This window comes from Peromyscus maniculatus, chromosome 22 (genome assembly GCF_049852395.1).
Source record: "Peromyscus maniculatus bairdii isolate BWxNUB_F1_BW_parent chromosome 22, HU_Pman_BW_mat_3.1, whole genome shotgun sequence".
In the NCBI taxonomy this organism is placed as follows: domain Eukaryota; kingdom Metazoa; phylum Chordata; class Mammalia; order Rodentia; family Cricetidae; genus Peromyscus; species Peromyscus maniculatus.
Window position 1 is genome coordinate 25,253,931 of NC_134873.1, and position 27,760 is coordinate 25,281,690.

General features: G+C 41.8%; 1 long non-coding RNA gene across 1 annotated transcript; it reads left to right on the forward strand.

Annotated features, from left to right (window-relative positions):
* The first annotated feature begins 709 nt into the window (after positions 1 to 709).
* LOC121825032 (uncharacterized) lies at positions 710 to 18,373 on the forward strand. Its single transcript, XR_006067090.2, has 3 exons — positions 710 to 6,787; positions 11,025 to 11,217; positions 17,609 to 18,373. It is a non-coding gene; the product is annotated as an uncharacterized LOC121825032 (long non-coding RNA).
* Positions 18,374 to 27,760: the final 9,387 nt, after the last annotated feature.

The following is a 27,760-nucleotide window of genomic DNA, read 5'->3' on the forward strand; positions in this document are numbered from 1 at the left end:
TTCATACATGCCTGTTTTGCATGTATTAATAGTTTAGTGGGCCGGGCATTGGTGGCGCACGCCTTTAATCCCAGCACTTGGGAGGCAGAGCCAGGCGGATCTCTGTGAGTTTGAGGCCAGCCTGGGCTACCAAGTGAGCTCCAGGAAAGGCGCAAAGCTACGCAGAGAAACCTTGTCTCAAAAAACCAAAAAAAAAAAAAAAATAGTTTAGTGGTGTTCATTTTTTTTTTTTCTTTTTGAGGCAGGACTAATATAGTCCAGGGTGGCCTTGAATGTGTTGTGTAGCTAAGAATGTCCTAGAACTCCTGCTGATGGCCTTGGTGTCATGTCTAGATGGTCTGTTAGAAATACACAATTATGAACATTCATATGCAATGATTCTAATAAACATAGAGTTTTACTTATTTTGTATAATTCTTAAGAGCAGAATGTTTGTATATATAGCAAATTTGTTGTTTTTTTTTTTTTTAGTTTTGTCTGATTGTTTGTTAGATTAAAAAAAAATTAGGGGGGTTGGGGATTTAAATTCAATCCTAGCCAGGTGGTGGTGGCGCACGACTTTAATCCCAGCACTCAGGAGGCAGAGGCAGGTGGATCTCTGTGAGTTCAAGGCCAGCCTGGTCTACAGAGTGAGTTCTAAGACAGCCAGGGCTACACAGAGAGATCCTGTCTTTCTTTTTTTTTCCTATTTTTATTTATTTTTCTATTATCGCCTTGATACAGTATAAATTCTTACCCTAATAGTGCAGAATTTTAATCCCAGGTCTCAGAAAGGCAGATTCAAGGCCAGCCTGCTCTACATAGTGAGTTCCGGGCCAACCATTGCTGCACAATGAGACCCTGTCACAAGAGTAACTAAAAAGAAGTATTTTTCTTTATTGTCAGTATGAAGTTTGTTCTACTTTCTTGACATAAGGCCTGTGTTGGTCGGCTCTTCTAAGCAGTAGGCTCTCATTTCTAGTCCTATCTATTGACTTTTCTCATGGCATTATTTTCCTGTAAGAGGTAATATGCTGTTTGTCACATAATATTGCCAACAAGTATGAATTTGGCGTTGGATTCTATTTGAGTTTGGGTTTTCTATTCATTTTTAAAGTTTTGCTCTGGGTTCACTTGAGTTCTGAAAACACATTGGTTCTTACTGCTCCTTGGTTTAGAAATAAGCATGCATCTAAGCTTTCAGTCTGAATTCCCTTTGGCCTCTTGTGCTCTGATGTTGTAACCCTGGCTGGCGTAGAACTCTCTGTGGAGATCAGGCTGGCCTCAAACTCAGATTCCCTCTGCTAAATGCTGCAACTAAAGGTATATGCCACCAATGCCAGGGAGGTTGACTTTTTACAAGTCACTCATTTCCCCATTATGTCTTCTTTTCTACTTTATTTATTTTGGCAGCATGTGTGGATATGTACATATGCATTCATGGTGCCTACAGAGACCAAAAAGAGACATCAGATCCCCTGGACCTGAAGTTAGAGATAGTAGTGAGCTGCCATATGGGTGCTGGATATCAAATCCAGGTCCTCTGAAAATGCAGCTAGAGCTTCTAACCACTGAGCCATTGATCCAGCCCCCTTTCAAGTTTTCATAGAACCTGATGATTTAAGAACCTTTGGGCCATTGTTAATGTCTCCTGTCACTTATATTGGGAGGCAGAGAGAGTGGTATTCACAGTCAAGCCTGTTTCTATCTCATTCTAAGTTATCTTATAGTTCACAGAAAACTTTGTTTTTTTCCTGAAAATGATACATTAGTGACTCATTGTTTTTGTTGGGTAGAAGGTTATGACCCAGTCTTTCTTCTTTCCTTACAGAGAGAATTTGGGAAAGCAACAACAAGGCATCATTCCTGAAGAAGATTTTGGGTAACAGGAGTCCTGGATAGCCAGTAAGTGTATTTGGACTTCCTTGGTGGTGGTCATTTACCATAATCTGAAAGTGCAGTGGAGGAGGAAGGAGAAGATGAAAACATACGTGTGCTTAGTGTCAAATGTTATCATATGGACTTAACATGTGACAGAGATTCTAGACACCATCTAGGAAGGATTAAAACATTAACCTTAGTATACCCTGTTCTGTGCACATCATTTTGCATCATCTTTTCAGTAATTCTTATTTAAAAAGTGTCTAGAGACTGAAATATACAATTTAATTCATCTTACTGTAATAAATTTTTCACTATGTCTTTGAGACTTTACTGTTCAGAGGGGTAACTTCTGAAGTGACTTGGAGATTTTACTTTGGCACTTGTAATAATGTTATATTTAGATGTGTGGAGATTTCTATAACTGATTAAATGATAAAATCTGGACTGTCCTCAGGGACATGTACCACACTCAATAGCTTTAGAACAGAGAAGTACACCAGGAACACAGGACAGATTCTCAGAGGCACAATGACAAGAAGGAACATGACATTTCAATACCTCACCCTGGAATCTTCCTTGATGTTTTTTCATATTCAGTGGCAGTTTCCATTATGAACTCACCTACATTGTAAACTTCACGTTTGCCTTGTCCCGTGTCCCACTTTAGACAAGCAGTTTCTTCAAGCTAGACAGACAAAAATCCTTCCATCAAGAATTCTTACCCCCGGGGTTAGCTTTGATTAAGAGCATCAGTCATTTGAAACAAATGTCTGCACAAATCACTCACAATACACTATGTACAATAGTCTCTAAATTTCAGAACCATGAGAAAATGCTCTAAGGCAAATCCACAAGTTGGTCATGAAAAGTACCAGGGAAGGGCCCCTGAGATGGCTAGCTGAATGGAAGGGGAGAACTTCCTCCTCCCAATTTGTTCCTTGGCCTCCACATGAACAGAATGACAGACTGGTATGGCATGGATTGTATGTTCTCTATCTGTCTGTCTATCTTCACCCTCTCTCTAAATAAGTAAATAAGTAGATATTCTTTTTTTTAATGTACTCATCAGATTTCCATATATTCATCCTATGAAAGCTTATTTTAAAATGACAGACTAAAGAAATAATTCATGTTTAAAATAATGAAAAAAATCACCTTTTTAGATCATAGTTTTTACCATAGCCAAAAGGGAATCTGCCCCTTAACTTTAGGGATATGAAATTCTGAATCCTGCCCCCATAAAAGTCATGAATTTCTACTTTGTTTTAAAGAAACTATCATTTCTATTTCTCAGGTCCAGCTGTTAGTTTGGTAAGAACCATTGACCTTGTGCCAGTGGTTCAGACCAACTGTGCCTATGGGAAGAAGATTAGCACTGTAGTGTTAGCCTAGAGTTTGTCTTCACAGCGTAACGATGTTGCCAATCTAACTTAAAGGGAAAGATCACTCCATTTAACAAATGGAGAAAAGGAGAGAGGAGGGGCAAATATACTGGGAAAAGTGGCGAGTTTTCATCTCTCTTTCCTCCTCGTTGGTGTGTCTTCTATTTCTGGGGAAATAGAAGCAGTATTGTCTTATTGGGTAGGACAGTTTCCCAGTGCTTACATCACTCCTATCAAGCTTGATAGGCACACCTGCAAACCAAGCATTAGAGAGACAATGGAGGGAGTATCCTGAGTTGATGGAACTCTCACCAGGTCCCCATTACTCCATTTTCTCAGCACAAGAGATGATTATATACCTGTGTTCATTGATCAATTCCAAGACATGCTAAGCATGTGTCAGTTAATGGTGTCAGCTAAAACAGACGTTTTCATCATAGTAATTTAACTACTTAGTAAGGAAGCAGCATTCCCTCTTCATAATGCAATTTGTGTTCCCTATAACCTCACAGGTCTAATTTTGAAGTTACCTATCTAGGATCATCCTCCTGATGAGTACTGTAATATTGATTCTCTCTATTGAAAGTTAATGTATAGGATTCAGAATGAGAATAAATGATGCTTTTGTGAAGTTTTAGATGGCGAAGGACCCATTTGCTCTACCGGACCCAAATCATGGGTAGGCAAGGAGAAACTCTTCAAATGCTGGTTTCTAGCAACTTCTGCTCTTTTCCCTGTTGGAAGCAACTGTAGGGAGAGTGACTAGGCAAGGACAATGGCATGTCATTCCTGCCAGTGTTATATTTCTCATTCTCATGAGACCTAATGGATCAGGAACTTTATGGGATTTATCACATGGACTTGACCATACCCCATGTTACAAACCTCATCCTGGGCTCTGAGACTCTTGATCTAGGTCAGTGCATTTGAACTCTTACAATGTCCAAGGCTTTTAGATCCCCTCCTCTGCTCCTCATAGATTTTTCTTCTTCTTTAGTCTTACCTCTGTTTTCTGGTCATCTCCTTCAATTCTTGATGGCAACCACCTTCTTCTGCCTTTGCTATTCTTGAAGGATTCAAGGGATTCTACAGCTGAGACATTCCCTCAACCCTGTTACTGCCATTGGGAGTAAAACCTAGAGTGCTATCCTCAGTCATTTTATTTCTGATATCTGCTAGGGGCATTCAGGACACCAGGCACAAGCTAGGCCTCTTGGATGTATTTCCTATGTGGGGAACTGAGTGTTTGTTTTCCAAACACTGCACAGGAATATCTCATTCTTTCATCAAAATCAAAATATTCTTTCATCATATTGAGAAAGAAATACTACTAGGAAATTACATCATATGAATGGGAAGAAGAAAAGATCACTTGCCTCAAATACAGAAGCATGGAAACACACCCAGGAATCTGTAGGGCTGGCTACAATGTTGGATTTGGGTAACGGGGTACACTCAGAGAAGCTACATGCCTAGCTGTTGAAAACTGCCCCAGAGGTGTCTCAGCAGATAGACAATATACCCATGAGGATGCTGTAATGAACTGTTGGCAGAAGTAACTCGAATAGTGGAGCCACCAAAAGAAAAAGCCCTCAGGTTGAGTGTGGTGCTCTCCAATCTGCACTTAAGAGACCAAAGGAGGCTTGGGGATTTAGCTCAGTGGTAGAGTGCTAGGCAAACACGAGGCCCTGGGTTCAATCATCAGCTCCAAAAAAAAAAAGGAACATAGATTGCATGCCTCTGTGAGTTACACATTAAATGTTGAAAGAAGAAAAGGCAGCAGGCAGCTGGGCGGTGATGGTGCTCGCCTTTAATCCCAGCACTTGGGAGGCAGAGGCAGGCGGATCTCTGAATTCGAGGCTAGCTTGAGATACAGAGTGAGTTCCAGGAAAGGCGCAAAGCTACACAGAGAAATCCTGTCTCGAAAAAAAAAAAAAAGCAACAGGCACTGGTGGCACATGTCTATAATCCCAGAACTCGGGAGGCAGAGGCAGGTAAATTTCTGTGACCAGCCTGGTCTACAAAGTGTGTTCCAGGACAGGGCAGTGGATAGAAAACATGGTCATATTTGAATTATTCCATCCTCTTGACTGATCCTTTCTATTTGTATTATTTTCTGAAATATTTCTCTCCAATAGTGAGCAATAGCTCCAACAGAATAGGTTAAGTAAGAGGACTACCCTGAGGAGGTGAGAGGTTTCTTAGAAACATGCCCCTCCTCTTTGTCTTTCCCTGTGGAGTGACCACATTGTCAGCCCTCAGTCCCAAGGCCAGGCCCAACTGTCGTCTCTGCCAGTTCGAGAATTCCGCCAGTAACTTTCCTTCTCTCTTCTACCCCCTGCTCTGCCCTTTTCATGCAGTGTCAGGGTTGACTCTGCTCCTAAGTAGGTGACTGATCTCTTTGTTTCAGGGGCCACACTTTCTCCCTCTCCTCCTTCCTCACCCTACAGCTCTGCTCTGGAAGAAGCAAGTCCCTCTGTGTGAGCTCTTGGCAGCCTGCGCAAGCTTGGGAAGCCTCTCACTTTCAGCTTGTCCACGGGAATTGATGGACAAGATGAGGATTTTGATCTCTAGGGTTGGTCCATGCCATCTTCTTTCCTTCCTTAGTCTCTGGTGAAATAGAATAACAAAAATGCTTTGGGGAGCAGGCAGCACAGACCCCACTGATTCTTTGCCTTCCTTAGGAAATACGGTTTTAGCAGCATAAGGCTTCTAGCCCAGGACTTCAGCTCGGAGGCCAGTGAAAAGCTGGCCTTCTCCCTTCCTCCCCTACAATCCCTCTTTTTCCCCATAGAATGAGGGTCTCCTGCCAGATCAATGGAAGTAGCTGATTTTTATTGAGTACAAGAGCTAATTGAACACTACTTGTGCTCCGGGGTTTTCATTCCCAAAATACAGGAGCCAAACACAGGCACATCCAACTTCCATTTCTTTTTGGGAGTTTGGCTTGGGAAGGAACCGGAGGAGACGACGGAAGATGGAGGTGGACAGTGGACTGGACCTGCAGAAGTCTGGGCAGTTGGGGCTGGGGGGAGGGCCTGTGACTGGGTGACACCTTCGCTCTTTTGTCAGTTGAACCACCTTAACTGGTGGTGGGGGCAGGGAGGGGAGTGAGCAGGGAGGCCACTGCCAGAGCCTCTCCTCCTGCCCAGCTAAGCATTAAGCCTTTAGGGGTGCTCAGTGCTTTCAGCTTTTTTGTTGAAACTCCCTCAGTCTGAAGGCAGGACCAGGCGGAGGAAAGATAGGGAGGTCCCGTTCTGTGGGGCTCTGCACAGGAAGAGGACGGGAGACAGGAAGGAAGCAAACCGTCAAACTGAAAAGAAGAAGAAGAAAAAAAAAAAGGGGGGGGGGTGCTTCCCCTACCTCCTTCCTTATGCTGTGGTGACAGAAGTTGGTCCACAGTGGCAATTTCGTGGGTTCACAGTTGTGAACACCGGGCTTGGAGCTGTGGTCCAGGCGGAAGACGAAATGGTGGGTCGAGCATCTCACCATCGCAACCCTAACCTGGACCCTCCTCTTCCAAGCCAGAAAGGTCAGACGAGGTAAGGGAAAAAAAGTTTAGGGAGGTGGGGGAAAAAAAAACAGTTTGGGGAGGGGAAGGGAGAAGAGAAAAGAGACAGAAAAACTGCCAACCCAACTCTGAATGCTCAGGTTTACTAGCTACCTGAGCCTGGCCATCGGTCTTGATGCCCAGATCTGAGCACTCACTAAAGAGAGTTAGACCTTCAGGAGGCTCAGCTCTGACCTTGGCTCTGATGCTTGGGGACTTCACACTCCCCAGGCACAGGCAGAGTCTCATTTTGTCTGTGATGAGCACTGGTGACCCTAAGGCCACAGTGGGATTCAATTCGAATTTTTTCCCAGTGATTTAGGCTGCTTATGTTGATTCATTTTGATTTCTTCAAGGATAACTATAAACATCAAACAATTTGCATTTGACCTTAGGTCCCCTGTTGAATTAGTTGGGCAGGTTGGTCATCAATTCTGCCCTCTGCTGGTTTTCTTTATTATTCAGAATTAAAACATCAACCACAGCAAAGGAAAGTCAATTAGTGACACTGAAAAAAATGTCACCTGTCTAAAGAAGAACAGATATGCCATTTCATCTCAGCTTGTCACATACACATGCAGACATAAGTATTCTAGTGAGACTTAAAAAGTACAGAACCTGAGACCTTCTGCAGTGAGTACCAGTATATGGGTTACCTGAATGCATTATCTGCCAGAAGATATTTATTTTTCTTTTCCACACTTTGATTTCCAGTCAATCAAATTTCTATGCTTTTAGGTCATAATTTTCTAATTGCACTCCAACCACACATCTGAAGGGCAAATATCTCAGTACCACATTATATGCATTGTAAAAAAATAACTTTTTTATTGTATAAAGTCAAAGAATATGGCAAACAGTTCAGGTGTTATTTCTGATTAAATATTTTGAAAATAGTATGAGCCATTAGATAGTTACATGGCAAGATTTGGGTATTTGTTTTGATCATGTTGGCAGGTACTTGTTACTTAGTGGAAAGCCACTTATTTATTAATTTAATAATGTCGGAATTCATTCTTTAAACCTACTAAATCAAGAAAATAAGTAATAGTAAATGAATGCTTAAAAGGGAAACACTATCCTCCAATGTAGAGAAGAGCCCTGCGCACACAGATAAAGCACCAGAAAAGCCAGGAGAGTAAAGCACACAGCTACCCCTTCAAAGGAATGAGGTGGGAAGCTGCTCTTCCTGGAATGCTGAGAAGGATGTCATTTTACAACCTGGTGATTACAATGCTGTCTGTAAGAAAGGCTCTGCCTTGTCTCTCAGAATTTGTTTTTACTTATCCCAGCCCTTTCCCCCTAAATCTTGAGCATCACTTTTAAAGCACAAAACCCACTCTTATGACGTCAGTTGTGCCTTACAACAACCTCTCTACGTTATCTTAGGGCCAGGCCAATCCCAACACCCACAGGCAATATGTTTACCTCAGTCAAACTCCCTAGACCCTAAATCTTGGGCACTATTTCTGAGTCAACAGTACCCATTCTTGTGAAAGAAGCCAGATGTACTTTCTAAGGAATCTCAGTGTAAACGTGTCTTAAATTGTTGTGCACTTGCAACTGAGTTAATTGTTATCTGAATACTTTTTTTTTTCAAAATTGTGCTGTGCTTGAATATGGATAAAGTAAAATGATCTGGGCCAGACTCTAGAAGACCTGGCCCAGCATCCAGTTACAATCAAATCAGGCTGAACCGAGTTTCATTCTTATCTCTTTGTGGATCGTTTGTTTTGTTTTTTGTTTTTTCTCCCTGCCTGCTGTAAAGCCTGTGGGGAAATCACCACACTTCACGCACCAATCACCACTGAAGGTTAAAGTAAACTCCAGTTCTCAAGCCAGGCTTTAGAACCGTAGTTAAAGGAACTGAGTGGAATTTAACATCCCTTTCTAAATGGAGGGATCTTACTCTAAGATCATCCTGACTAACGGATTTCCCAGAAGTTTGTGTGTATGCTTCAGTTGCTAAGCCTGAGGACAGAAGATTGGAACATTAAAGTTTTAACAGTATGGGTTCACAATGACATTAAAGTAGAAACAACATGCACAATGAAGTTTTGAAGTGTTTTGGAAGTGAATGGATTAATGAAATTGATCTCACATTTTATTTTACATTGAAAATATAAAGTAACTTGAAAGTCTTCAACATACAATCTCTACTATGATTACACACACACACACTATTATTTAGTGAGTATTCACTGACATCCACTTTTGTTTTATGTTTGAAATATTTGCCATGTTTCAGGGATTTTTGTGCATGCATAATTTAGCCCATAACTTACTTTAGACGAGACCTGGGGTTTATGTGAAATTTACTGTGACTGAGCTATGCCCATGCTAAGATACACACTTTATTGTGTGAGTTTTAAACCACAGTCTCAGGAAGAGCTTACTATAACTGAATGTTATGACTGATAATTGAACTTAAGAAATTATAATAGCCTTCTGCATCTAGCTGCTAAGCCAAATGTGTCTTGCAGACTGTTGGTATTTTCTAAGTATAATTTTAATGGCTTGCACCAATGGGTAGCAAGTACTGCAGAGGTGCTGTTTTTAGTGACTGGATCAGCAGGTGAAAAGAGCTGGCTCCCAGAGTGTGTGAATTCAACCTGTGAGGAGCTCAGGTTTGTCTCTATATTTAATTAGAATAAGTTAAAATATCGGGTATGCTCTTGCTGGTAAGTGAAGTATTTGGTAGGATGACTAATATTCTGTCTTTTAATAAAATGTAAGCACTCGTGAGTGAAACCTTTTTGCATGATTTATATATCAAGGATTAGTTTGGGGGTACATATGTATTTAGTTAACAAGGATTGCTTCATCTACTGCCCGCATTGTAATCATAATGTGTAATTAATATCAGTTTGAAATAAGATTATTAAGGAGATATATGAGAAATATACTTACAAAGATAACATGATTGCTTACTATTTAGTTTTTTTTAATTCCTTATTTTTCTGAATTTGTGACTAAAATAAAAGGGTAACATTGTATAAATTAAATTCTCCTTTAAGAAGAGCAAGATAACCACCACTTATTTTTGTATTGGGAGGGTTGAATTTATTTTTCTAAAATTCTTTCCTGAGGTAGATTTTACTCATGTTAATTTCTCAAGGCTCTAGTGTTGTTCGAATCTTAGATGGTCTTTTATTAAAAAAAAAAAAAAAAAAAAAAAAAAAAAAAAAAACCCTGGATATTAGGGTAAAAGCTGAAAGATCAGAGAAGTAGAGCATGGCACAGCCACCACCTATCACCTCACCAACTCCATGAATCCTCTGACTGAAATCCTCTGAGTCTTCACCCAAAAGGGCCTCAGCTGAACTGCTTTAGTTCCTGTTCCTCACACCTTATACACCTTTCTCTGCCCTGCCATCACTTCCTGGGATTAAAGGCGTGTGTGCTTCCCAGTACTGGGATTAAAGGCATGTGCCACCACTGCCTGGCTCTGTTTCCAGAGTGGCCTTGAATTCACAGAGATCCAGACGGATCTCTGGCTCCCGAATTTTAGGGTTAAGGGTGTGTGGCGCCATTGCCTGGCTTCTATGTTTAATCTAGTGGCTGGCTCTGTCCTCTGATCCTCAGGCAAGCTTTATTGGAATACATGATATATCACCACACTCTAGTTTGTTTATCACTGTGTATTTCAAAAGCAGAATACAAGAGTATTTTTAACAGGATGACTTATTTAACGGAGTAAAAAGTACTCACATAAATTTCTCTCCTGAGAATTCTGGAGTTAGAATCTGCAGTGTGTGCTAATCAGTCCTTCTCTTTAATTTAAAAACAAAAACAAAAAACCCTAAGGTATACAACAATAACTTAGACGTTTAAAGTACTGAAATTTTAAGGACTGTGGCACTCAATGTTATACTGTTTATATTGTGATATCCAGATGTCAATATGAGATTTGGGAGCCAGACAGTGGTGGCTCATGCCTTTAATCCCACCACTCGGAAGGCAGAAGCAGGGAATCTCTATGAGTTCAAGGCCAGTCTGGTCTACAGAGCGAGTTCCAGGACAGCCAAGTCTGCATAGAGAAACCCTGTCTTGAAAAACAAAAAGAGAAACAAAAGCTAGCAAACAAACAAACAAAAAGTCAGATATGGGGAAGAAAGAAGAAAGGAGAGGTTATCCTTTATGGTTTAATGAAAGATATTTGTGTGTCAAATCGACATGGGGACAGTTCTGCTGTTTTTTATTTGTCTGTCAACCTTATCCACACTTAGGCATGTTTTAGAAGAGGTCATTTTAACTGCGGAAACGCCTCCATTGGATTGGCCTGTGAACAAGTATGGAGGACATTTCTTTTTATTGATGATTGATGCTGGAAGGCCCAGATAACTGAAGTGCTGCCAATCCTAGGCTGTTAGTGCTTCAATTTTAAAAATGCAGCCTGAACAAGACGTCAGGAGCACTCCGGTAAGCAGCATTCATTCACGGTTTCTGCTTCAGTTCCTGCCTCCTGATTTCTGCCTTTGAGTGCCTGCCTTGACTTCCCTTCCCGCTGGACTGCAGCTGAAATAACACCTTTAATTCCCGAGTAGTTTTTGGCCATAGTGTTTGATAACAATAGAAATCTAGTAAGACAACCAGGAAGATGCAGAGATTGTTTTATGATTTGCATTTGCTCATGAGGTTAATACTCAAATGCATGAGTACTGTAAAAGAAATGGGATTTACAGAGTGTCAAATCAACTATAAGCCAAACTTATTCTAACTTTTACAGATCATGTATGAATGGTATTTTATAGACACTTTTTAAAGTTTGAATGAAATCATGTAATTTTATATGACTGAGCTATACAGAGGAAATATGTATAAAATATGCTCTTGAACTGATTGATTTCCTTTGGGACATGATGTTACATGAACATCACTGTCCTATAGAAAAGTGGTTAATTATATCCAATTGCTTTAAGGAAAGGATCAAAGAGGTTTTTTGAGAATAATGTGCAGAAATAATATCTTCTTTCAACAGCCATTTAAAAGTGAAATATTATTTAGCCTGAATGTTGCAATGTTTATCAGCTTTTACTAATTTGGAATTTGTGATGTATTGTATTGCTCACTTTTAATCATTATTTGTAGATATTATATTTAAGGAATTTAATTCAAATTGTGTAAGGGGTACTATAATTTCTATATGCACAAGTGAGAATATTTTGCTTTAGACTTTTACACTTAATATATATTTGTCACAGATATTTCTTGATTTGAGCTTTATTAGGTGTCGTTAGGTCTACAAGAGCCTCTGCTACTGTAAATCACCCTGTGCAAAAACCTGCAGAATGTTGAATCTTTTACTTCAATACGTATAGAACATTACACCTTCTTTGTGTAAATTTTGCATTATCTGTTTGAAATAATTAACGTATTCCCCTAAAACTGTAACTGATTCAATACTTTTGCAATGTTTGTGCATTCATTATAATGGCTTTACCCTTGGGTAGTAACAATTCCACTCACCGATGACATTGTGTTACATGGTGGTATGGGAAGAAAGTTCTCTCAGAAGCAGGCTAGAATTGTCCTCCATGTCCATATTCTGTAAATATTAAACTTAAGGTGTGTCCATCCGGTCTAAAGCACAGTCACTCAAGAAACCTAGGCAATGTTGCAGGTACCTCACTCAGGATGGTTGTTTCTGGCTCCATCTATTGACCTGAAAATGTCATGATTTCAGTTTTCTCAGTAGATAAATGATATTTGATTGTGTAAATTGCCACATTTTATTACCTATTCACCATATGTCACACTTCTTGGCTGTCCCAGTTTCTGGCTATTACAAGTAGAACAGAAACGAACATGGATGAATAAATATCTCTGTAGTAAAATATAGAGTCTTTTGAGTCTATGCCCCAACGTGGTATAGTCGGTTCTTGGGGCATACCTAATTTCACCTTTTGAGGAGCCTCCACATTGAATTCCATAGTGACTGCTTGAGTGTGCACTGTCACCAATAACAAATAAGTGTTCCACTTTTCTTATCATCCTTCCTATCATTTGCACTCATTTGTATTATTAATCTCAGGCATTCTGACTTTGGTAAGATAGAATCTCAAATTAGCACTAATTTGCATTTACCCCAGCTCTAAAAGGGATATTCAGGATCTAACCCCTCCCCTCCCCTCAAGACTCCAAAGGCAGAGAGATTTATTCCAATAACAAATATAAGATGATGCTTCCATTTCAGTTTTCTAAATGTTGTTCTCATGAACAGGAGTGGAGTTTGTGAAACATTATTTCTTGCATGTATTGATTTTATCATAAACATTCCTATTACTTTAAAAAAATATAGTGAGTCTGGATGAATTGTTCTGAGGAAGGGAAGTGAGAGGGGAGGAGGGAAACTGGGATTTCTCAAGCTGGAGGAACAAGCCTCCTATACCCACACTGCTGAGACTTGCCTCTCTCCTGAGACATCACCTCTCCCATCTAGCCTAGGTTTTGAATATGCTGGAAGATAAACCAAAGGGAATGAGCTGGAGTCCTAAGGCCTCCCAGGGTCCAGCCAGCTTTGGAGAATGAAAAGCAGAAGGTGGGATCACAGGGCTCCTTTTAGGCTCACCCCAGTCCATATGGCTGAGGGAGAGAGAGAGGACCCGTCTCAAGATGGCTCTCCAAGCCCACATTACATCCTCCTTTTCTCCAAGTCTCTGACGTTTAGTCTTATATCCCCTAGAGAGGGGGGGCTTTGACACAGAAGGAACTGCACAGGCCAGGAGAAGGGTGCCTAGACCTCCAGGGTCTTGTTTTCCCCCTTGGACAGAGATGAAATGCCCTGCTGGGAGAGGAGATCCTACCACAGAGGGTATTCTCCCGGGGCCTTTAAGATCCTTCAGAGGACTGGAGCAAGACCCTGGGATGCTGTTGACAATAAAGGAGTGTGACAAAGCAAAGGGACTCTGCCTCCCTGAGGCAATCTCAGCCCCCAGCACAGCTTTAGTCAGAATGGTGGAGAGCATGTTCCAAAAGGGTTCTTAGAATTTAAGACAGGAGTAAGAGCAGAGCTGACCCTGTGGAACAGCAGGCAGCCTTGAGGAGCTCGGGGACGGGCTGGCTTATTCGGCATGGTCCTCTCATTGGGTTTACCCTACACAAGGAAGTGGGTAGACATTGGTTAGGTTTAGGCAATAGTGAAAAGGAGTGATCTGGCTCCTTTGGGGAAGAGAACCGTTTTTAACACTGGGGCTCACAGAATACCACAGGCTGATCTGAAACTTGCCGTGGTCCTCCTGCCTCTGCTTGACAAGTACTGAGATCTCAGGTGTGAGCCACCATGATGAGCACTTAAAAATTGTTTGTTTATTTGTTTTGAGATGTCCTTGCTTTATAAAGAACTATGTCCTGAAATCAAAATCCTTTTGTCTGCCTATCCAAAGTGCTGGGATTATAGGTGTGGGCCAGTGTGCCGGACTGGGATCTGACTCCTTTTGTCAACTTCCAATGAGCTTTCAAGGAGAGACCCAACTCTAGCAAGTTGTCCTCTAACTGCCCCCACTCGACATGTGCTGTTTTACCCTCATGCTCCCCCCCCAGACACACACACAGAGGTGGGGGGATAAGTAATAAATAAGTAAAAGTTTAACAAATCCAAAGAACCCTGAAACCTCATCGGGACCTTAGGACCCGGTCTCACATATCATTACCACTAGAAAATTGCAGAAATCTCTATTTTTAGAGAAGGGATGTATGAGGTCCCAGGACTCTGTAAGGATTCTTTCTTGTTAGATGTCAAGACTCCCCTCCCCTGTAGAAATCCCCAAGTTCTGCGTGGGGAAAGAGCTTCTCAGTTAAAGAATGGACGTGAAGGTCCTGGCAGAGGTGAGGGGTGGGAGAGAGAAGCTGTGGGGGAAGTCAGACTGTCCTGGTAGGGCTGAAGTCCTGGTCAGGGGTCGGCACGAGCACTTTTCTCCCAGATCTACCCCAGGAGTTGCTATGTCCAAATGTCAGCACGACAGAATACTCCAGGTAGGCTGGCCATCTGGGATTCTGCTGGTTGCTGCGGGGCTGGAACCCCCTAGACTTGTGAAGTCTACAATCCTCACTTAACTGCTGTAGAAGGAAGGAGTTTAATGGGGGTCACACATTGGGGGATCTGGGCAGGAAGCAGTAACGAGGCATGAGCAGGGGACGTGGTTGGAGCGCCAGCTCTCCTCCCAGGACTGGCTCCTTCTAGAAGACAGCTTCGCTCCCAGCACCCTTCGAACTGTGGGTTGGGAAAGTTGTAGACAATGGCTCTTAGTTTATCACGAGACAGGAACTTCAAATTAACACTGAAAATGCTTGTACTCTGAAGACATTTAACGTAAGTATTTTAGTTATGTTAGCTAAACTACGTGTGAGGAATTATGTTTAGTTATGTTAGAGTTCAGAGGACTTTATTGGATGGCAGTCCTCCCATCTTCTGTGACACAGGGTCTCTTGTTCACTACTGAACAATGTGACAGGAATACCTGGCCAAGGAGCTTCTGCTGATTCCCCCATCTCCGGCTCCCACCTGCGGTAGAAGAAGCTTCTGGTTTAGAGATGCTTCTGCCCAGGTTTTGGTTTGTTTCTTTTTATGGGCATTTTGACGATCCGAACTTGCATCACAAAGCTTGATATCAAATACTATAGACATTGAACCATCTTCTCTGGTCCTTGTACACATTGTCAAAATTTTATGCAATTTTCAATCATCCTGTGAGATGGTTAATTTTGATTGTTAATGGAATTTCATCTAGAACAATCTACGACCCAGGATTCTAGGCACAAGTGTGAGGAGTTATTTTAGGTATGTTAGCCTCTGTCCATGTGTCTGAGGAATTGTCTGGACTAGGTCACTGGGGAGTGAAGACTCACATTAGAATTGGGCTGTACTATTCCTTTGGCATGGTTCCCAGAATGGACAAAAAGATGCAGTTCACTGAGTATGAGCATTCATTCTTGTCTTTTTTGTAACTAGGTAAGCAACTCGACTAGCAGCAAGCTCCTGACAGAATTGCCCCACAATTTTGTCCTGAGCCCTCAAACTTAAGCCAAGCAAAACTTTGCTTGTGTAAACAATATACTAGAGCATCTTTTCACAGCAACAGGAAAAGAAATTAAGAAACACGTTGCTAGGAGTGAAGCTGTTGTTAGGGTACACCTGATTAGTTCGTTCTTAGCCAGTGGCACTGTTCTGTGGCAAGAATCTGAAATCCCTAACTTTTCCTTATTAAGCAGAATGTAACAGGCCATTCTGATAGGAGTTTGGATGACAAGACTCCGGAGAGAAACTGGTTGCAGTAGATCTGCCTAAAGACTGCTGGTCCCTGAGTAAGCCAGGGAGAGAAAGGGAACTGTGAAACGGCATTCTCCAAAGTCGATGAAAAAATAATAAACAAAGTGATCAAATTATAGAATAATATTTATTGTTGCAATAAATAATATGCACTAGGCAACATAAAGTATAATAAAGTAAAATAATATAAATGAAAAATTATTTGCAATTAATATAATATGGGAAAATGAAAAAGAAGAAATGTTTTATAAGTTTTTCTGAAACATGGATAAGTGGGAGGAGGAAGGGAGCATTTAAAAGGAATGAGCAGGGACCTGAGAACTCAGTTCTTACTCAAGGCTCCAGTCCATAATCTAAAAGCATCCCCCGGGATGCCTCTATTGATCAATGGTGGCATGTTCAATATCTGAGGAACTTTCTTATTTCTAGACAAAACCAGAAGAGCCAAACAAATTCTTTCAAATTCTGGAAAAATACTTTGTAAAAATAGTTTTTAGTATAATAATCTTAAAAGCAAGGAGAAAGAGAAGCCAAATGTAGTTTGGGGAATTGAAGTTTCTAGTTACTAAGGAAATCACAGGCAGGAAGATAGCTCAGCCAGTCCAGATGTTACCTCAGCCATCACCATCCCCCAGTTGTTGGTTCTGTAGAACAATACGAGTGAGTCTTAATGGTACTGGATGAGGAGGTCGTTTCACTTTTCACCGCTAAATGAAACATAAAATGTCATATTGACACAAACATCCTCAGATTATGGTTTCCCCTCAATTCAGGTACAATGGGCTATCTCCCTCCGCCTCAATTCAATGAAACAAATATTACCAAACCAAGAAAAGTCGACTATGAGCCTCATCTCCACACTGCACAGTGAATTGCTTATGTTAACTGTTTTTCCAACCTTGAAAGGTGCTAATGGTTGGACCCAGGGACAGCCTAGCCCCTTTATCATTCTTAACATATTTGTTGCAGTGAATCCTGTGTCATTTAAGATTTATGCCAGTGCTAAGCATTTGATAAGACTTATCTGTCATATGAGATCAAACCAACACTATTGTTGCACAAACGTAGCACGGTTTGTAGATACTGGCACAGGGCTTCATCCTCCAGAAACTTTGATGGATGTTAAAATTAATTTTTGTTTCTAAATGATCTTTTCAAAAGTAATATTATCAATAAAACTTATAAATAAATAAATATCAAATAAATCTTATGTGGCTCATCGACCAGGGGAAAGGGAGGTGAGAAATGTATAAGGAAATATTCTGGGATATTCCTTCAGTAGGAGTATATCTGTTATATATGAATATACTTATACATGCATCTATGATGTATGTGTCTATATGCGTATCTGTTTATGAACACACACACACACACATATGCACATATATTTCAATTAAAGAACAGTTTGAAATACATCCCCCATCCTGTAATAACATGACATTTTTCAGTGCTGCTGTGATGTTATTTACATCCTCCTGAAATTAGGGAATTGATATTATCCTGCCATTCATTTGATGACTATATAAATTTTTCCTTTCCCTGTAGGACCTTCCTCCTGAGGAGGAGAAGATGGACTCTTGAATTCTTGACCATTACCCTGAGGACAGGACTTTTCATTGTGACGGCCACCGTGGTTATCGCTGGCAGCCATCTTTTCATCAGATTCAGCAAAAATTATTTAGGGAATCTGAAGCTTTTTCCATGTCATTATAACTCTTTGGACTATTTCCATAAAAACAGTGGCATCTTCTAATCTTATTGTAAATGACAATTTGAGGTGTTAAATGCTTCTTTTATATTGTAACCATAGAGTATCTTTCCTTACCTATAAGTCCTCCATTGTGAGGAGGAACAGTTGGACTCATGGGCACTGCATCACTGTCCAGGGGGCATGTCTTCTCACTGGGACAGCTGTTGTCTTCATGGTCTTTGTCCTTCAACTCATCAAAGTCAGTTAAATTGTTTAGGGACCCAGAGACCTCTCTATGGGGGCAAGGCATTGAGCTCTCACCCTGAAGCAAAGTCATGTCTTCTCCAAATATTTTCTGACAGTTTTCAATGAGAAATTTTACAAGAGAAAACTATGAAAAAAAAAATGGGGCAAACAGAGGATCTCGGTCATTTCACAGAGTTGTAAATCACATTTTATATATGAGTCATGGAGGTTAAAAATGTATAATTCAAAATTCTGAGAAAAAGTCAGCAGTTACAAAATATAGGAGCTGGCTAATCATTTGAAATTTGAAGCCTATTGTGGGGTCGGATGTTAAAATGTGATCAACACAGAACAATAAATGCTATATAAGAGAATGCTTTCCAGGGTTACAAGTGTTATGGCTAATTTATATTGTCTACCTGACTATCTTTGGTTCCGTTTATCACACACATGGCTGAGCTTGTTTGTAAGGACACTTATAGAAATACACAATAAGGTGGGAACACTCTGTCTCAATGTGGGCACCATCCTATTGATAGTTCCATAGGGTGAATAAAAAGGGACAGATGGGCAAAGCCAACTGAGCCATAATAGCACTCATCTGTCTCTGATCACTCAGGGCAGTTGCAATATTAACCGCTTAATCCTCAGGTTCATTACATTGGGAGGAATCTGAAGTAAGGGCTGGTGGGAGAGAATTGGATAAGTGTGGGTCTCAACTGAAGGAGGCTGGGCCTTATCTTCTTTTCTCTGTTGGATTCCTCGCTGCATAGGGAAAAGATTTGGGGAGTCACGTGTACCTATAATGTACTCTTTAGAGGCCCAAATGCAATGAGCCAATCAATAATCATTCAGAAACTCAAAGTCTGGGTGTCTAAATAATCATATGAGTTTTATACTGAATACTTGTAATTTATTTGAAAGGCACCCACCACAGACAGCAGCAAGAGACTTTTATAAAATCATATTAACCAAGACCCAGAACAACCGTGTCTGATTTAAAAAAAAAAAATACCAATCCATATTGGCCTTGTTTATATGGGGCAGTCATTTTGAAAACAAGTAAACACGCACACATCCCTCAGTGATGACACCACACCATGAGTCAGTCTTGCTTGCTGAGCCCAGCACTGATGTTGTTTCCTGTCATCTTACAGTCCTTGCTGTCTGAAGCTGTCAAATGATATTGACAAACTGACTGAGCGTTGTGCTCAAAAACCCATTGAGAAGACTCTCAGGTTGTCCTGTATTCCCATCTCACCATGAGGACTTGACTCCCCCAGGCATACAGACCACGTCTCATTACCTTTTGGGAGCTATCATTTGCTAATCCAGGACTGTAGGATGTAGGCAGACATAGGATGCCAGGAGCCATGCAAACAGATAAACCACAAGCTGTCATCCTGTTAGCTGCAGAATTTCTTACAATGGTGTGTAACACTCTGAAAAGTAGTCTAAAGAGAAGGACACAGAGTTTAGGCAGCTGCTCCAAAGGACGGAACACAGAGACAAATTATTTTAAAACAAGAAATTGTATTCAGGAAGTCGTAAATATGAAGAAAGGGAACAGAGTAACTGGATCTTATTCATGGTCCTCTGAGAATACAATGAAATGAGGGATGTGTCCTAGAATACTGTCTGAAATGTTTCTGCAAAGTCAGTAAAATAAGACAGTATCTACTGGTGTATAATTGAATATAAACCTACTTCCACTCTTGACCTTTTCCTGCTTTGAATATAAAATTGTGGGATTTAGACCAATTCAAGTATTTATGTAGTTGCTCTGAACACCAGCCTGCCTCTATTTGGGGCTTAAAAGTCATCTTATAGTAAAGACAATTGGCTTATTCCTGTTTATGATTAAACCTCTGTTTTTCAAGGATTGGGCTGTGTGCCACCTGTGACCTTAACTATGCTTCTGTTCTGCATGTTCCAGGAACGGGAATCATGTCTTTGTTTTTTATAACCATTTTACAACCCTACCTTTGTTGAAAAAGGTTATACAACTACCTTGTTACCTTGTAACCATGCCTTTCTTCTAGGAGAGACTAACTTGTTAGGCTTACATTCTGCTCCTATAACCCTGCCTATTTTGACTGCCAAATCCCCCATTAGTAAATCCCCTATCTCTGATCTCTAAAGTCTAACAGTCTTGTCTTTCTCACATCCAATGCTGACCTTTAGAACCCTGCCTTAGAAAAAGCAACCCATGTACACTAATAAAAACTCTTGCTTTAATTAATTTGGCCATGCTGGGAGGTTGTGGCGCACACCTTTAATCCCAGCACTTGGGAGTTCTAGGCCAGCCTGGTCTACTAAGTAAGATCCAGGACAGGCACCAAAACTACACAGAGAAACCCTGTCTCGAACTCTCCCCCCCCCCCAAAAAAAAAAAGAAGAAAAAAATTAATTTGATCATATTGATTGAGGTCTGTGGTCTTTCACTTCTGGTCTTTGGGATATACTGCTCTCTGTGTACAGGACACATTAACTAGATAACTCATGGCATGGCTGCATGTGTTTCCTTAAACATACTGAGTTAACACAGATAAACTTCTTTTTGTTATTTGTAACTGAGATACTTTGGATCTTAACAGGAATTCTCTGATATTTCCCTCTCCCCATTCTTAACCATTTGTTAACATTTCTCAGAATTCCAGTTTCAAAATGCTGAGTGACAATGGCAGAGAACAACATGGACGATGGAAGTGGCAGGGGTTAGTGTCTGTGCTCATGTGGACACAGATACACACCACACACAATCCTTGCTTCTAGAAGGAGGCTATGGGGATGTGATGGGAGCTTTATGGGCAGAACTGATATTTCTGAATTTTTTTGACCCTGATATAGTTAAATATTCCAGTGAAGTTTACCTACACAATGTCAAACTGTCTTGATTGTGCTGGCTTGAAAAGTCCAGTTTCCTAAGTGGGTAGCTAAGCTGTTTCCTCTATTTTCTGGGTTGGGAGGATCCCCATAGAATTTAGCAAGTTGCAGTACTACTTCCTGGTCTGCAACTCTAAGGCAAAATAAAGCTTTGAATCCCCAAGTTGTTTTTGGTCATGGTATTTTAATCACAACAGAAAAAATCCTAGTAAGACAAGCATGAAGCAGCAGAGATTTTACTGTGATTTGAATTGGTCCATGCTGCTTAATATTCAAATGCATGAGTATTATAGAAGAAATTAGAATCTTTAAGTGTTGTCAAGATAATCTATAGAAACTTCCAACTTTTTCTAACATATGAAAGATATGTGATTGGTACTTTAAGAAATTTGATTAGAATGTCATAATTTTAATGACTATGAGACGCATAGATGAAATTTTCATAAAATGTGCTAAGCAAAGGCTGAATCCTCTGGGATGTGATGATGTTACATGAACATTACTGTCTTGTGGAGAAGTGACCAATTATATCCCCTACCACCATTGTTTTAGGGAGAAGGCCAAAGTGAATTTAGTCAATAGTATGGAAACAAGACAAGTTTTTCTCTTTCTTTTCTTTTCTTTCCTTTTTTCTTTTCTCTTCTTCCTTCCTTCCTTCCTTCCTTCCTTCCTTCCTTCCTTCCTTTCTTTTTTCCTTTTCCTCCTCCTCTTCTCCTTCCTCTCCTTTCTTTCTTTCTTTCTTTTTTTTTTTTTTTGAGACAGTGTTTCTCTATATAGCCCTGGATGTACTGGAACTCACTCTGTAGACCAGGCTGGCCTTGAACTTACATATCTGCTTGCCTCTGCCTCCCAAGTGCTGGGATTAATGGTAATGGCATGTGACACCACCACCCTGCTACAAGACCAGTTTCTTTAAACAGCCATTTAAAAGTGTTGCATTATTTTTCCTGAATATTGTAGTATGTATTCTTATCAGCCTTTATAAATTTGGAATTTGAGGTGGATTGTATTGCTTATCCTTAAGAAAAATTCACCTTTAAAGATTGTATTTAAGAACTTACTGCTTCAGATTGTGAAAGGGGAAATATGATGTGTAGACGCACTAGTGAGAAGAGTTTGCTTCATTATTCTACATTTAATATATGGACTTGTAACAAATATATCTTGATTTGAGCTTTTATAAGTTTAATTATGCCCATGCCTACAGGATCCTCTGCTTCTGTTTTTGTAAAGCACCCAAAGTCCAGAATTCTTCAGAATTTTTTAGGACCTTTTTTCTGTAATACAGGAGTGTACAGCACACCAAATTTGAATATGCTTTTGCATTGTTGGTCTTGTTGTGTTGACCCATTTGAAATAATTAAATTATTTTCCCAAATTTGTGTCTTGTCAATTCTTTGGACTGTTTTCAATGCACTCAAAAAGTGCGTAAAGCTGAAGATTGTGTTTGTTAGTGATTTTATGTTCAGTTTTTGTTAACACAAGCCAATAAGAGCCTCCCATAAAAATAAAGGTCTAGTTATTTAATTATTCATTCATTCAATTTGGTTTCTCAAAATGGAGTTTCTCTGTTTAGCCTTGGCTGTCCTGGAACTCTGTCTATAGATAAGGCTGGCCTTGAACTCATAGAGATTACCTGCCTTTGCCTCCCACATGCTGGGCTTAAAGGCATGTACCACCACTGCCCAGCCCATAAAGGTCTTTTTTTCCTATCTCCTGTAGTTGGTCATATATTGCATCTCATAGATATCTCCTAAATTAACTTCAGATTGGACCTTGGCATAGTAATCTTTGACAAATGGGCCATTAGGTAACACTGACCACTCAAGCTGCTGAAAACTATTCTTTTACTGTGCGAAGAAGGCTGGACATACTTGCGGTAGACTGAGAACAAATCACAAGCCAGTTCAAGTGACAGACAGGCACCATTTGTTGCTGGAGGGCTTCTCTCCAGGTTCCACCAAGCCCTGCAGTCCTATAATCCACGTATAAAATAATCACTCAGACGCTTAGATTATTTATAAACTGTATGGCCGTGGCAGGCTTTTTGTTAACTGTTTTTATATCTTAAATTAACCCATTTTTATAAATCTATACCTTGTCACATGGCTGGTGGCTTACCGGCGTCTTTACATGTTGCTTGTCCTGGCAGTGGCTGCAGTGTCTCTCCCCCCTTCTTCCTGTTTCCCCAATTTTCCTCTCTCCTTGTCCCGCCTACACTTCCTGTCTGGTCACTGGCCATCAGTGTTTTATTTATGTGAACGATATCCACAGCATTTTGACATGTCAGTGACCCCCAGGTGAGCTCCTGTTACTGCACATCCATGAGCCACACAGCTAAGACCAGATCAACTGCCCAGCTTAGCATCCTACAAAGAAGTCATGAACAAAACATGCATGAACAAAAATAAAGAAGATGTGTAATATACCATAAGCAAATACATTTAGGTCATATAATATACTGAATAGAATCCAAATCACAAAATAGAGAAACAGATATTTGAGGGGGAGGGGGTCAATTTTTCTCAGTTGTGAATAGATGGAAGGAGGCATCACCCTAGATGCTTCTCTTAGTTTATGCTTGGTGTTTTGAGTCTTTTGTTGAAGAATTCAATTATTTCTGTGCAGAATATAAACCAAGTTCTAAAAAATCTGGCCAGCATTCTGAAAAAGAGTTGACAGAAGAATACTATAACAATACATGAAGAAAGACGTGATATGTGCCTACCGGGATTCTAGTCTCTAACGAACGAAAAAAAAATCATGGACAGCAAGCTAAACAGGTGATCCAGATGGGGCCTCAGACACGCTGCTCCAGCTGTCCCTTGTGCAGGACACTGTGGCATTTAGTGGTCTCGTGTCTAAAGGTTGCTCCAAAGTCACTGACGAGTGAAAAATACGTTACTTTAGTACAGATTTCCTCTCAGACACTAGACTTACCTCAGTTCTTATCGCAGTAGATTCTATGACTTTCTAAAACAATTAGACAAATAACATCAAACAAAGAACTATCAGGAAGATGAAGAGGAAAGGACTAAAGATGAAGGACTTCAAGTTCTGAATCTCCTCTACATTCCAGACAGTGAATCATGAACTTGGCAGTCCAGCTGTAAATCCCTGGGCTTGTATGCTGCCAATGGCTGACTTCAAAGAAAATTTTACTATACCCAGTGTATTATTTCAGGCTCGGGATGGCCAATCCTTTATCTCCATCCTATATGACAACCGTCCCAGCCACAGGTTCCTTATGGTGTAGGGGCTGCTGTCACTAAGGTAGAGAGCAGTAAATTCAGAAGGGTTGTCAACATGGAGCAGGGGCTGAGCGTGCTCATGAAGTGGAGGCCTCCTGCTCTAAACACCCCTTATTTGCGGGCAATCTCCCCCCCCCCCATCATCAACAGGCAGCTGTGCCCTTGGACGGTGAGACCCATAGTGGCAAGGACATGGCAATATTCCCATGTAATCTGCAGGCACACCTGATGCATGGAGTCCAGGAGCAGATCTGCATCTCACACATCATGGCCTTGGCAGGCTGCCTGGAGCCCTACACCGACTGCAGCCTGGCGCCCCCTGCCGGTCAGAGCAGTGCGGTGAGCCGGGGCCAGACCACCCTATTGTTCCTGTTGGAAGGGACAATTGTTGATGCTGGTTGTGACAGCTGAACCCTGACTAACTAAGCTCACTGGACTCCACACCAATGTTCCACAACTGGCTTTAGTGCCTCCGGCCAGTACTGTTTTCTGGGATCCACCTGTACCTCTGGTTTCTTTCCCCACTTTCAGGTTTCTCATCTCAGATCTAAGTGGGGTTGCCAATCCTGCAGCCCCACCTTAGACTCCAACACACCTCAGAGAGTGTTAAACCAACCTCAGACCTGACAGCACTTCCTTCCTTGCAGACTGAGGCAAGACAAGCTCTAGTACTTATTGACCATGGTAGAACCATCGGGCAGACACGGCTCAGCCAGTGCCTTGAGGACCAAGAGTCTGAGTTCATACAAGCTCTGGACAGCCCCCACTGCCAGACTTAGTCGATTTCTGTATCACCTTGGATAACGGGCCCAGCAAAGCTTTGACACAGCCGTTCACTGACCCTTATTAGGTACCTATCTCTGTCCAGGCCCCTGTAAGAGGTCCAGCACAAGAGAGAGCGCCTTGTCCCCCTGCCCCGCAGCATCTGGGTTGTAGCAGTCTTTCGCTTCCTCCTCAGTCCACTGAGCCTGCACCCGGCACTTTTTTCCCTGTTCAGTTTTTGAGGCAGTGTCTTGCCGAGTCTAGATTTCAGTCCACCATCTTCTTACCTCAGCTTCCCAAATTCTAGAATTATACATGGCCCCCTGCTGTGTCTGGTTAGCGTACAGATGTAGAACTTTTCCCACCTTCCTCCATTTTCCTGGTAACAATAAAACCAACTGCTATCTGAGGTCAGTCAGTAGTACTTATTTTCCTAAAGCTGCCAGAAAAGCAGCTGGGAGGGGATGGAGGTGGGCACACTAACACAGGAGATACCATGGCAGCAGAGGGCCAGCCAGCCATGAGCATGCCCCAGGTGAGCTTGTGCCAGATGGACTGGTCCTGCAGCCAGGCCCTGTACATGAATGAGCAGTCCTGGCGCTGGTCGATTGGTACCATGTTGGCCTCCAGGAAAGAGCAACATGAACACCTTGCATTCAGGCCAGCTCATTCAGGCTCCTGTTGCTGGCTGCACTGGGGTCAGGTGACGAACACGAGTGAGAACATTTTGTTTGAGTTCCAGAGCAGAGACAGTGAGTTCCCTTGGGCTCCCCAGATGCCACACTGACTCCCGGACTTGACTTCCCAGAACTCACTGCAGTGTACAGTCATGGAATGCAGAGTCTGTATTGGGCCAGTGCCTCCAGTGTCTTGGCTGGTTATACTTCAGGCCCCGGGGCTACTGTTGTAGGAAGAGCAGAAGCGGGCTCTAAGGAACACACCAGCCTGATGCAGCTCAGGAGCTGGGAGTGGAGTCAGGCCAGAGACAGTCCAGGGGCCTGAGATTTCCAAGGGCCACAACAAAGGCCTGAGGCTCGGCCCCTCTCTGCTACTTGGGAAGGGTTCCAAGTAGCTACCACTTCTTCCAACCATCATCAAGTCATTAGACGCCATTCCCCATCCTGCACACACATGTCAGGCTGCAGATTTGCGAGTTCCCTAGCTGAAAGCAGGAAAGCGCAGGGCATTCAGTCTGACACATAGTGGGTCTTCATTGACAGCCTGGTTCTTTTGTCTTTGCCCTTCTTGTCCAATGTCTGCGTCAGCTAAGGCCAGATAGGACAGAGATAAACAGTGGGAGCTGGAAGCCAGGAGGTGGTGATGTGTGCCTTTAATTCTAGGACTCAGGAAGGCAGAAGCAGGAGGATCTCTGAGTTCGAGGCAGCCTGGTCTACAAAGAGAGTTCTAGGGCAGCCAGGGCTCACAGAGAAACCCTGTCTTGAAAAAACAAAACTAAACAAAACAGTGGTGGCTAGAGAATGGGAATAAAACAGGGGCGGCATCTTTGTGACTTTGAAGCCTGTCCTCTCTCAGTGTGAACTGAGATCCCCTTTTGGTGGTGATAGTGAGACAGGGTCCCCGTTAGCCCAGGCTAGGCCTGAACTTGCTAAGTAACTGGATGGCCTTGAACTTCTGATCTTCCTGCCTCTATCACCCGCATGCTAAAATTTCAGGGATGTATTGCCATGGCCACTTTATACAAGGCTTGGGGGGAGGGGGGAGTCAGTCTCAGAGCTTTGCATGCTAGGCAAGCACTCTACCAACTGAGCTAAACCCCCAGCCCTGAGATTCTCAAAAGAGACAAAGAACAAGACTTTGTCCTCTTACGAGCCTGAGGGCCGTCACCCCACCCCCAGGTGGGAGCTCCCTGGATGAGCGGTCCCTCTGTTCGACATAGTCATGCACCTCAAAATTTCCTCAGGCTGAGACCCCTTATGTCTTGGATGCAGCTGTAGAAGCTCAGGAGTTCACTGAGGCTCCTTTCTGGGAAATAGTGGTCTCTCTTGCCTTGGCGGTCTCTTTTCTGTCCTCACCAAAGGGCTCTGGCAAGTTGAGCAGGGGATGGGAATGCCTGTTCCTTTCTGGAGACGGAATGGCCAGAGCAAGACACTGCCTCTCAGACCTCCATCAGGACAGGTCAGTCCCCTGGGATGAGCACCTATTTTTTTAAACTAAATAAATCTTTAATTTTTAAAGAAAAACTAGCAAGAGTAAAGTACACAGATCTTAACTATATACAAATCTAAACATTTGAGAATATTTGGTAAATATAAACACCCCTTTTTTAATATCATCACTTAAATAAAAATATAAAACATTTTTGTGACTTCAGAAACTTCTCTTGTCCTATCTTGTCCTCTTTTGGTCTCTCCACCTCACCCCAGCTTGGCTATGTCCAGGAGGCAGGTGCTGAGAGACACACAAATACTAGAGCCTCAGGTGCCCAGGCTCCAGTCATTGGGAAGGAAAAATCTATCATTACTGCTTTTCCAGAGAGAAGACTGCCTTGCAGGGGTTAAAATGTTTAGGAAAGATGGAATGCCAAGGGTGTTGATTTATTGCCAGTTGCTTTATTTAACACATCCAGAGCCTGGAAACAACACAAGTGTCTTGGGTAGGTCCTACCTTTGTTCAAAGTGAATTAATAGACAGAACAAAATGAACAAAAACGTGTGTAAAAGGAGAGAGGGTGAAGAAACCTGGGGAAAAACAAACAAAATGTCCTTAGCAACCTGTAGACCTCAGATTGAAGAGACCGTTTACTGTGGCTGATAATAGCCACAAACAAATTTGTGGCAAGATTTTATAGTGTTCTTGGTGGAGGCTGTCATCTTCAGGCGCTGTCTCTACCCTACTTCCTCT